The following is a 12,541-nucleotide window of genomic DNA, read 5'->3' as shown; positions in this document are numbered from 1 at the left end:
AAAGGCAGAGCCTGGATCCTGTGTGGATGACAGTGGCCTTTGAGGGAGAGCCGGCTTGTTGAGGAACCCTGAAAGGCGCAGGCTGGATGTCAAGTGTGGAAGACATACCAGTAGCCTACGAGGGGACGACGGCTAGAGACCCCTACCTGGGAAGCCACAAAGCCACAGTGGTGGCAAGCGTAATGGACTGCCGCAGCTAAACCCGGCAAAGGTAATACCTGGTGCTATATGGACATTGTGATATGAACATTGCTACTTTATTACCTTGCCGTAAGCTGTAACCTGGAGCAAGTGGGCCTGTGTGCCACTTGGCTCATGAACATTGTGTTTATGTGTGTCGGCGTGCCACGGAGTTGGACCCGGTGAACTGTGGCTTATAAAGTAATAAACTGCAGCATTGTGAGAAAATACGTAAAGACATTGCACGTGTGCATTGATTGCCGCAGCGAAGCGAGTAACCCCAATATGATGACTAGCGCTGCCTTACATAACCTAACAAAGTATTTTTTTTACTGTGGATGAGGCCTATATCACATAGGAGATTTTCTCCAATTTATTTCAAACTGAGAAGTTCCTGCTGTATAACGTTAGGAACCGAGCAAAGTATTTTTTAACTGTGGATGACACCTGTATAACATAGGAGATATTCTCCAAACTATTTCAAACTCAGATGTAGCCTGCTGTATAACGTTAGCAACAGCAAAAAATAGACTTTTTGACTCTGCACAAGCTCTGAATACAGCTGAATTTAACCGCCACTAAAAGGACTAGGTGGCTTATAGCAGAGTGTAACACGTTAGCGACAGAGAAAAATATCTTTTGGACTCTGAAAACAGAAAAAAAAAATTTTTTTTACTCTGAAAACAGCTGAAGTTCACCGCCACTAACTTAGTAACTGACGTGTAGCAGAGTGTATGACGTTTGCCACACAAAAAAATCGTTTGTGGACTCTGCCTAGCAAGACGAAAAAAATAATTTTTTTACTTTGTCAACAGCTGAGGTTCACCGCCACTAAAATAGTAGGTGGATTTTTACAGACTGTATCATGTCTGCGACACAAAAAAATCTTTGGTGGACTGTGGCTAGCAACAGAAAAAAACTTTTTTTTTACTCTGAAAATAGCTAAGTTCACCCCCCACTAACGTAATAGCTGAGGTATAGCAGAGTGCATGACGTTTGTCGTACAAAAAAAATTTTGGTGGACTGTGGCACTGGCTAGCAACAGAAAAAATCTATTTTTTTACTCTGAAAACAGCTGAAGTTCACCCACTGACAAGCTCTGCAGATAGCTGAATTTCAATCCCACAAAAACAAAAAGTGGCTTACAAGGGCTTGCTTGCTTTATCACATTAGCAAGTGCAAAAATAGATTGAAAGTCTGCATGGAGAACAGACAGTACAACTGGTGCAGAACACTGTTCTATGCCTTAGGCCCTGCTCTTTCTGTCAGAATCTCAGTAATTGCACAAAAACAAAAAAAAAAGGGCTGCAAGGTCAATTGACCAGGTACACAGGACAGGACTTATCTACATTTTCTGACTTCCACAGAAGCGCACTTCTATCTAGCTAATATCTGTCATTACACTGGACAGAGCACACTCAGCAGCGTCTATCTCCTTCAGTGACATGCATGAAATGGCGCTGAGGGAACATGGTTGGTTTTTATATGGAGAGGACATGTTATTTCAGCAGCCAATTGCAGAAGCCCTTGTGTCTGGGACACTGTGGATTCTTTCTGCGCTCTGATTGCTTAGCCGCGTTTTCCTGACTTAAAGTTACCGCCTACACGAAAAAAGAAAAAAAAAAAGCACGCCGCTGATCTGACCTGTTCTGAGCTATCACCAGCCCCCCCACTCATCTGCCATGTCTCCCCGCTCATCATACACAAGTACTATGCTAGCAAAACTATAAAAAACACTGTAGTTGGCCTGCATCATGTAACCACGGAAATTTGCCGAACGTTACCGATTTTCCCGAATTTAACAAATTTTGCTCGCCTTTCTGATCACGAATCCGAATGTGCCACATTCGTGTCGAACTTAAGTTTGGAGATCGGATCTCGAACATATTCGCTCATCACTACTGATGACGCTGTGCGGCCAGCCAATCACTGTAATTCCCACAACCAACATGGCTACGGCATTCCAGTGCATGGCAAGCAATCCCTGCATGTTCATTGGGTCTCTAAAGAGCGCCAAACATGCAGGGAAGGGACCCGAGTTCCCACCCAAGCAACCCGGTAATACTCGCCGAGCTTGTTGAGCACCGTGATGCGGGGGCGAGTACTGAGTAGTAGCGAGCACGTTTGCTCAAAACTAGTCCCCACCATTCCACTGAAACTGCCCTGACAAAATTACTAATGACTTACTTACAGCCAAAGTTAACAGACAATTCTCCATACTCCTCCTTCTAGACCTGTCCTCTGCCTTTGACACAGTTGACCACTACCTCTTACTACAGATCCTCTCTTCCTTTGACGTCAAAGACCTTGCCCTAGCCGGGATCTTATCATACCTTTCCAACTGCACAGTTAGTGTATCCCAATCCCACACTATCTTCTCATCCCACCCTCTCTGTTTTGGAGTCCCTGAAGTCTCCATCATAGGACCCCTACTCTTCTCCATATATACCCTTGGCCTGGGACAGCTCATAAAGTCCCATGGCTTCAAGTACCATCTGTACTCTGATGACACTCAGATCTACCTCTCTGGTCCAGATGTCACCTCTCTGCTTTCCAGAATCCCAGTGTGTCCATCAGCTATTTCCTCCTTCTTCTCCTCTCGCTTCCTCAAGCTCAACGTGGACAAATCTGAACTCATCATCTTATATCCATCTCACATATCTTCCCCATCTGATCTATCACAATAAATGGCATCACACTTTCCCCTGTACCGGAAATCCGAGGCCTCGGACTAACCCTTGACTCTGACCTGTCCTTCACACTACACATTCAAGCTCTTGGCACCGCCTGTCGCCTTCAGCTCAAAAATATTTCCAGAATCCATCCTTTCCTCAACCCTCAATCTACTAAATTGCTTGTGCATGCCCTCATCATCTCCTGCCTCGACTACTGCAACATCCTCCTCTGGGGCCTACCTGCTAACACTCTTGCACCACTCCAGTAGTGTTGAGCCACCCCCGTAGTGTTCGAGTTCGGTTCGGTTCGTCGAACACCATTGTGTGTTCGCCGAACTGTTCGTCGAACTGTTCGTCGAACACCTTCGAACACCATTAAAACCAATGGCAGGCAAACAAAAACACATAGAAACACATAGAAAACACCTTCAAAGGTGTCCAAAAGCTGACAAACTGCTCAGAAGACACAACTAACACATGGAAAAGTGACAAGTACATATAGTCATGCGAAAAGAAAAGAGGTGGAGGAATAAAAGGAGGGGGAGACACAGATATAGGCATGTCATGCCCTTCTAAAATCCAAAAAGTGAGAAGCCGACACAGCCAGTCCGTTCCTGCCTGTGCCACCTCTGTGTCGCCGGGTTTGTGCCAGAGCCACGGTGGACCCTGACGGCCAGCCCCCCTATCCCAATACTGGTGCCTGTCCGCCGGTGGGTCGAGGCCCCCCACGGTGGGGGGGGAGTAACATCTGCAGAAGAAAGACCATCTTCCAGCCAAACTAAGATGTCGACTTCTTTTCGTGGACAATGTGATACGATCCCATTCTTACGGACACGCCCATCGCTACAAATTCTAGATGAGGCACAAAAACAGCAGGTGCTTCAACGGATATCAAGTGCTCCTTCAAGTGGGCTCTCCATCACCTCAATTTCAACATCACAAATACTCCAGTCCTCAGAGGTGTCACCCCAATCGCACTTGCTTCCTCACAGCTCCCAAGTCTCCAGCTGCCCGTCTGAGTATGGGGTAACACAGATGGCTGAGTCTGCCCAGCTGTTTACTCATACTATAGCCTGGGAAACGGAGGTCTGCTCCAGAGCTTCTGTTAATCCAGATGAGGAAATAATCTGATCCGATGCCCAGAATCTTTATAAGTTGGATCCAGGACCAGATGAAGAAGGTTCTGAGCATAATGTAGACCCTTGTTCCCAAACTGTAACTCCTGTTGGTGGAGACAATGATGAAGACGATGATGAGACTCAAATACCTGATTGGAGCGACAACTTGACTTTTCGGTCAGGGCAGGAAGAGGTTGGCTCTGAGGGCGACGGGTGTGATAACACACAGGGTGATGATGACGAGGTTGGAGATCCCACTTACTGTCAACCCACAGTCAGACAGTCAATGAGGTCAGCAGAGGAGGTGGAGGAGGATGTGACTAGCCCTGGGGATGGGGATGACTCAGTACCCGGGCATTTGCCTGGCCTTGGGGATGTCGCGGTGGTCGGCTCCCTGGCCCGTACCCTGGGGTCTCTCTTTAAAAGGGTGGATAATTGTTAATTTTATAAGAGTTCATGACGCCACCTGTGGTATCTGGTGACAAGCACCAGCGCTGCAGCAGTCCACTGAGGCCGGTGATAAGGCAGCTCGATGGTATAGCTCCCCACAGGTGGAGCTAGGTCTCAGGGCAGCGTATGCAGGGGGAATGCAGGACAGGCGAGACCCAGCTGGGTCAGAGCAAGAACGGGAACGGACACGGTAGTCACTTCAGTACCTTTTACTGGTGGAAATTCAGGCACATCCCGGAGCACTGTAGGGTGAAGGGTGCATATCAGGATCCTCCCCAATGAGCGGGTGTAGGGCCTCCTGTTTCTTGCCTCTGCGTAGTAAGTTTCTGACCTGCCTGGAGCTAGGCCTAACTTTGTCTCTGTCCTGCGCTGGCTGACCTTGTGGTAGGGCCTTCTCTTGGAGTTCACGCTCCCAGTATGCGGGGCCTAAGCGTCTCCTGGCTCTGTTACATATCAGCACCTTAGCGATCCTGGGACTTGTAGTTCTCCAGGGATTCCGGTTATGCCTTACTGGGTCATAGAGATACCGGTAAGCTCGGATCCTGTGTCCGGTAAATGCTTCGGGGTGAGCTGGTTAAGCTCCTCTGCCCCTTATGTACTAACTCGCCACTCGCCTTCGGCCTACTCGGGCCCTCACTAGGCTATACACACTAACGGCAGCTTGCCGCGCTTCACTGATCTTACGGCACCGGCACACCTTAAGCTCTATCTGGACTCCCTGAATCTAGCAAGCAGGAGCCTCGTGCTCCACTGCTGAACTATTAACTGCGTTCTCTAGACTAGACTGAGCTCCACTGCAGACTGACCTCTCTTAGGCTTCTCTATTGCAGGAACTCTTCAGAGGAACTGAACTGCCTAGGTCCACCTTCCCTATTTATATCCCTAACGGGCTCCCTCTGCTGGTCTGAGGTGGAAGGTGGAGATGTGTGAATGTTTATGGGGGCCTCTTGTGGAGGATTCCATCAATGCACTCTTGTAGGATCTGTGATACCAAGCGCAGCGGGGCATCACAGATGCTATTGACGACGAGGTTAGGTTGCGCCTTCCTGAACAGAGACGGAGTACTGGAAGCACGTCAACAACTGCATCCTCAACCACAACTCTGCCTCTGACCACAAGTCGTAGTGGCTCTTCAGGTCACATGGGCTCTAAGCCTTGCATAGCCTGGGCATTTATTCAGATCGATAAGGAAGACCCAACTCGTGTTATCTGTAATATTTGTCAGCAAAAGCTAAGTAGAGGCCAAAAAATACATAGTTTGAGTACTTCATGCATGTACCGTCACATGGATATGAAGCATAAGTTGCAGTGGGAAGCTCACTGTGCTACAATGCGGCCTAGCCGGCTGGGCCAACCACCGTCTGCCCCATCTTGTGCATCCGCAGCCTCTTCATCCTCTGTGACTGGGGGGACAGCAGTCACACATGTTTTTGGACGCAGACCTGCCACCTCTTTACCCGCAACAGCCAGTGTGATTGGCAGGTCATCAGTTCATTGGGAAGTGGAAACACCTGCTAGTGTTGAGCGCTCTCCGACATCGAGAGCACCACCTTTGGATCAAGGCAACCTAACATGTCCGCCTGCATCTTCCTCACAGACCGGCAGTTGCCGGGGACACCCTACTCAACACCGACTAAGCACAACAGCCAGCCCTCGGTCCCTCAGATGTGGAAAAGTAAAAGACCATTTCCTCCTAGCCATGAGAAAGCTAAGAGGTTGAATTTCACCATCTGCAAGCTGTTGGCTACAGAAATGCTGCCTTTCCACCTGGAGGACACAGAGGATTTTCAAGACCTTATGTCCGTCACAGTGCCCCAGTACCAGATGCCCAGTCGGCACTACTTCTCAAAGAAAGGTGTGCCTGCGCTCCACTAGCATGTCGCACACAACATCACCGCTTCTTTGAGAAACTCTGTGTGTGACAGGGTGCACTTCACCACAGACACTTGGACGAGAAGGCATGGACAGGGGCGTTACATGTCGCTGACTGGGCACTGGGTAACTATGGTGACAGCAGGACAAGGGGCTGCTGTCCAATTCTTACCGTCCCCACGAGTTGTGTGTTAATCCTCTTTATCTCGAACTTCCTCCACTGCTTCTGCCTCCTCAACCTCCTCTCGGTCCTCCACCTACACCCAAAGCCTGTCTGGTAATGCCACCTGCTTTCTAACTGCGCAGAAGGAATCCTGGACACCTCTTACTATGCTGGCAGCAGGGCTCAACGCATCAGTGTTTACTTTGAAATGTCTGGGAAATGTGAGTCACACAGCTGAGGAGTTTTGGTCAGCTCTGGAGACCCAGTTTCATGAAAGGTTGTCTCCACTGGACCTGCAACCAGGGAAGGCCATGTGCGACAATGCTGCAAACCTGGGTGCGGCACTTCGCCGGGGCAATGTCACACACGTGCCTTGTATGGCTCAAGTGTTGAACCTGGTTGTCCAGCAATTTTTAACCCACTATCCCGGACTAGATGGCCTTCTGCAGAGTGCACGGTCGCTGTGTGCTCACTTCCGCCGTTCGCATCCCGCAGTTCAACGACTTACATCTCTACAGAAGTCGTTGGGCCTGCCAGTTCACCGGCTGAAATGCGATGTGCCGACACGGTGGAATTCAACTCTGCACATGTTGCAGCGACTGTGGCAGCACCGACAAGCCCTGGTGCAATACGTTCTGATGTATAGCCTGGGCCAACGAGATCCAGATGTGGGGCAAATCACGCTGGAGGAGTGGTCTCAGATCAGGGACCTATGCACCCTTCTGCACAGTCTTGAAATGGCGACGAAGATGTTTAGTGCTGACGATGCCATTATCAGCATGACTATTACGGTGATTTACATGCTGGAGCACATGTTAAACAGAATTCGGAGTCAGGTGGTGGGACAAGAGGAGGTGGAGGAAGTAGAGGAGGAGTCGTATGCGGAAGGGATAACATCTCCAAGGTCCAGACGGTTGGCAGCACCAAGGCGGCAGGCATGGGAGGGTGGGGGAGAGGAATTAACCAGGGCGCATGGTAGCAGCCAAACTGTTGAGGAAGGTGCAGGAGCCGAGGAAGAAGTGGAGGACGAACTGGCAATGGGCATGGAAGACTCATCAGATGAAGGAGACCTTGATCACATTTCTGTTGTGCGAGGTTGGAGGGAGAGGGCAGAGGAAGGAAGCATGATTCTTACCTCGCTACCAACACAACAAGGACTTGGTCCTTCTGGATGCGCAAGACACATGAGTGCCTTCTTGCTGCACTACCTGCAACATGACCCCCGGATTGTCAGAATTCGAAGTAATCCCGACTACTGGGTTGCCACACTCTTAGATCCCCGGTACAAAAGTATATTTGCTGAAATAATTCCTGCCATAAAAAGGTATTGACGAATGCAGGAGTATCTGTTGCAGAATCTTACATGTGCTTTTCCACAAAACACCAGTGGTGCACGTAGTGAATCTCACAATTCTAACTTGCCAATGGTGGGACTGTCGAGTCTTCATCACTCAAACAGTAACAGTAACACAGTATCTGCTGGTAACAGCAATTTTGTGGAATCGTTTCACCACTTATTTAGACCATCCTTTGCAAGGCCACAGGAGACAAGAAGTCTGACACATAGTCAATTCCTAGAGAGGATGGTACAGGAGAATCTCCAAGTGAACATCGAAGCCATGACTGTGTCACTGGACCCTTGCTCATTTTGGTATTCCAATCTTGAAAAATCGCCGGAGCTCGCCACTCACGCCTTGGAGATCTTGTCATGCCATGCAGCCAGCGTTCTCTCTGAACGTGTGTTCAGCGCTGCTGGTGCTGTGCTGACAGATAAGCGCACGCGGCTGTCCACTGAGAATGTAGACAGACTCACGTTCATAAAGATGATCAAATCATGGATTCGCAAGGACATTTCTACCCCTGTGTCATCCTTGGGAGACTAAAAGCTTGGGGATTTGGTAAAATCACCTCACCAACCGTTTTAAGCAACAGTGGGGCAATTGATGCCACTTAACCCTAGAATGCATGACCATAAAAATCTACACTTTCACATACCTGGGGCCCTTTAGGCCCGTGTGCAAATAACATGGAATAACTCAAACTCAAATGACAAACAACTATATACATGAAGAATACCTAGAGTTTCAAAATTCTAACTAAAGCAATCTTGCAGAAAATAGAAAACAATTAACTGGGCGGGCCTGCAAGGCCACAGGTATGCGTTCTAGGGTTAAGTGGTGTCTGTGCCACAATTTTGGGAGTCCCCTTGCTGTGTCTTACGTGACGTTGGCATCGTCAATTCCAGATGGGTTGGGTCGCACCCCCCCTTTTAACTGTAAGAAACTACATACACTATGGCTTGGGGTAACACAGATGGTTGAGTCTGAAGAGCTGTTTACTCAGAGGTCTGCTCCAAATCTTCAGTGTCTGCTAGTCAGCGTAGAATTTTTAACTGCATCTAGCCTAGGCAATACTTTGGGCGTAGTAGCCCAGCTGCGATGCAAGCTGCACCGCCTGTGTATCTAATAAGAATTTTTAAATTAATCTAGCCTAGGCAGACTGTGGGGACCCCCAACCAAACCCAGATGCTCAGCCCCCCTACCGCCCCCCTTTCATGGACAACCCAATAATGTAACTCTTACAACTGGATGGGTGAGGATCGGTCACAGCTTTATTAACTCTTTATACTCATTCCATTAGAAAGGCATTTTATTTCTAAAATAATTCAGCTTGTTGCAGCATGCCCTGGGTCCCCACTCCGGCAAGTTGGCCAACAAGTGTAACTCTCCAACATGTCCTTTCTATTTCCAGGCCACGGAGGATCCAGCGTACTCGTATGCAGGACTCTGACCCCCACCCATCACTCTTAACGCTTGTTCCACTCCGTCCTGGAGTCCTGACAGGAATATGTCCAGTCCAATATCTATTAAGTGAACACCGTCGGGCCGTATGAGGCCTGCTTTATCTCCTTCCAGTTGTCGGTGTCGTATCACTACACCGCCTCTGTCTCTTCTAAATTTTGCCATCCGAATATTTATTACCCGCCTTGTCCATTCGATGGCCGTGATGTCTCGCGCACCTTGCCATACCGCTATCGGCACAATCTCTGACCATACTATAGCTAATTTTGTGAAAAATTCTCTGAAGCGCTCAGTGTCTAGTTTCATTATTGCCATTAGTTATGCGCTCTTGTGATGACCTAGGTTGTTTCCCCCGGCCTGTATAACTAAGATGACCGGACCTCTTGCCTCTCTCCCTACCTTGATTACCTCCATTAGTACCTGTGGCCATAGCAGGCCTCTAATACCTCTCCAGTTGAAATATGTGTTATGAAACTCTAATTTCCTCCCGCCTGGGCGGACTTTCGCCCTTTTTTGTGCCCAATATATATACGAGTGGCCTATCACTCACACTGTTGGCTTAGCGTCACCTGTTAAAGAAACAAACCACGTTAGGATAACAAGTTCGGTCTTATGTATCTCGCCAAACACGTGGATCGCCATCTCCCTATCCTCTGAACTTCCGTTTCTGACAGTCCTGCTCTTGCTGCTTCCGTGGCCGCACCTATGCGGAATGAGTGTGTCCCGTAATCTTTGGGGTGGTTCCCTGCCGATGTTATGCATTTATTAAATATAGCTTGGAACAGGTATCTTGATAATGGCGTTCCATCAATGTGTGATACGAAGAAATTACTTTGTGATCTGATGGTTAGATATGTTTTTACTATTGTTACCCGACTCAGTGTACCGTTTGTGGGTTGTAGAAGTACCCAAGTACCCCTGCCCGCTGGAACCGTTTTCGATTGGTGTATGCGTAGACGTATTGCATTATTGGCTATGACTACGTCCTGGTGTAATAAGCCTCCACTGGTGGTAATTTTGGATTGAGGGACTAATTCGCTTATGCATATCGCCCCGAAGAAGGCGATCACAAATGCAGTAGACATTAGTGTTGCTTCAAATTGTGAGTGTCATGTTAATGGTGTTAGGGATAAGATGTGAGAAATCAGTTTTAGTGACACGGGACGGGACGTCTACATTCCTGACTTAGCTGACCCCTTTTCCAACCTTTTATGGATTGTCTGATGATGAATCTTTGTCACATCTCCCCAATTCAGAAGTTGGAAGTGAAATGCTACTCCGGTCAGACACCGCTGCGCTGACGCCCCTGATATGCCCCTCTTCATTAGCTGGTGGAGAAATTCTATGGTGACTTGTGATCTGGCTTGTTCACATTGGTCAACCCGTCTGCCTGCTACTAGTCGTGTCCACTCTTCCCATGCCTTACCGTATGCTTGCCACGTTGACGGGGCAACTGACGCTCTGATTAATGGCATCAACTATTCGCCACTAGATCCCATAGGGAGGGTGGGCAACTGTTGCCCGATGGGTGGTCGTTGTGGAAGAGCTCTGTGAAAATCTGCCAATTGAATTGTTATAAAGCGTTATCAGCAGCTTTATACCCCTCAGCATAGTGGCTAGCGCGGACCCATACATTGTGTTTTAGGCACAGGAATACCAGCCTGGGTAGTAGGCCTAGCACAGGGAGAGACGATGATGCCATCCTATTAATGCAGTGCGCTAGGCTGGTGTTTTGTGTTATGAAGCGTATATTTTTGTTAGCCAGGCGCGCGCCCCATATTTCTATTGCTACCACTATTGGGAAAAATTGTTTTCAGGGCTAGATGCAGCTAAAAATTATTATTAATTTCAAAGCTGGTGGAGCTTGGTATAGATGGCCTAATACAATGAGTCCCACACACTGCTAGAAGCCCAAATATTTTTTCAGAGGTAGATGCAGATAAAAATTATTTTTAATTTGCAACCTGATGGAGGTCAGTATAGATGGACTAATAGAGAAAGTCCCACACACTGCTAGAAGGCCAAATGTTTTTTCAGAGCTAGATGCAGATAAAAATAATATTCAATTTGCAACCTGATGGAGGTCAGTATAGATGGACTAATAGAGAAAGTCCCACACACTGCTAGAAGGCCAAATATTTTTTCAGAGCTAGATGCAGATAAAAATTATATTCAATTTGCAACCTGATGGAGGTCAGTATAGATGGACTAATAGAACAAGTCCCACACACAGCTAGAAGCCCAAATATTTTTTCAGAGGTACTGTAGATGCAGATAAAAATTATTTTTAATTTGCAACCTGATGGAGGTCAGTATAGATGGACTAATACAACAAGTCCCACACACAGCTAGAAGCCCAATATTTTTTCAGAGCTAGATGCAGACAAAAAATTATTTTGAATTTGCAACCTGATGGAGGTCAGTATAGATGGACTAATAGAGAAAGTCCCACACACTGCTAGAAGGCCCAATATTTTTTCAGAGGTAGATGCAGAAAAAAATATATTCAGTTTGCAACCTGATGGGGGTCAGTATAGATGGACCAATACAACAAGTCCCACACACAGCTAGAAGCCCAATATTTTTTCAGAGGTAGATGCAGAAAAAAATATATTCAGTTTGCAACCTGATGGAGGTCTGTATAGATGGATTAATAGAACAAGTCCCACACACAGCTAGAAGCCCAATATTTTTTCAGAGGTAGATGCAGAAAAAAATATATTCAGTTTGCAACCTGATGGAGGTCTGTATAGATGGATTAATAGAACAAGTCCCACACACAGCTAGAAGCCCAATATTTTTTCAGAGGTAGATGCAGAAAAAAATATATTCAGTTTGTAACCTGATGGAGGTCAGTATAGATGGACTAATACAACAAGTCCCACACACAGCTAGAAGCCCAATATTTTTTCAGAGCTAGATGCAGACAAAAAATTATTTTGAATTTGCAACCTGATGGAGGTCAGTATAGATGGACTAATAGAGAAAGTCCCACACACTGCTAGAAGGCCACATATTTTTTCAGAGGTAGATGCAGAAAAAATATATTCAGTTTGCAACCTGATGGAGGTCTGTATAGATGGATTAATAGAACAAGTCCCACACACAGCTAGAAGCCCAATATTTTTTCAGAGGTAGATGCAGAAAAAAATATATTCAGTTTGCAACCTGATGGAGGTCAGTATAGATGGACTAATACAACAAGTCCCACACACAGCTAGAAGCCCAATATTTTTTCAGAGGTAGATGCAGAAAAAAATATATTCAGTTTGCAACCTGATG

The sequence above is a fragment of the Phyllobates terribilis genome, unplaced genomic scaffold (assembly GCF_046119375.1).
Source record: "Phyllobates terribilis strain yellow unplaced genomic scaffold, ASM4611937v1 Scaffold_3__8_contigs__length_932513732, whole genome shotgun sequence".
Taxonomy (NCBI): Eukaryota; Metazoa; Chordata; class Amphibia; order Anura; family Dendrobatidae; genus Phyllobates; species Phyllobates terribilis.
Note: the sequence above shows the minus strand (reverse complement) of the source record.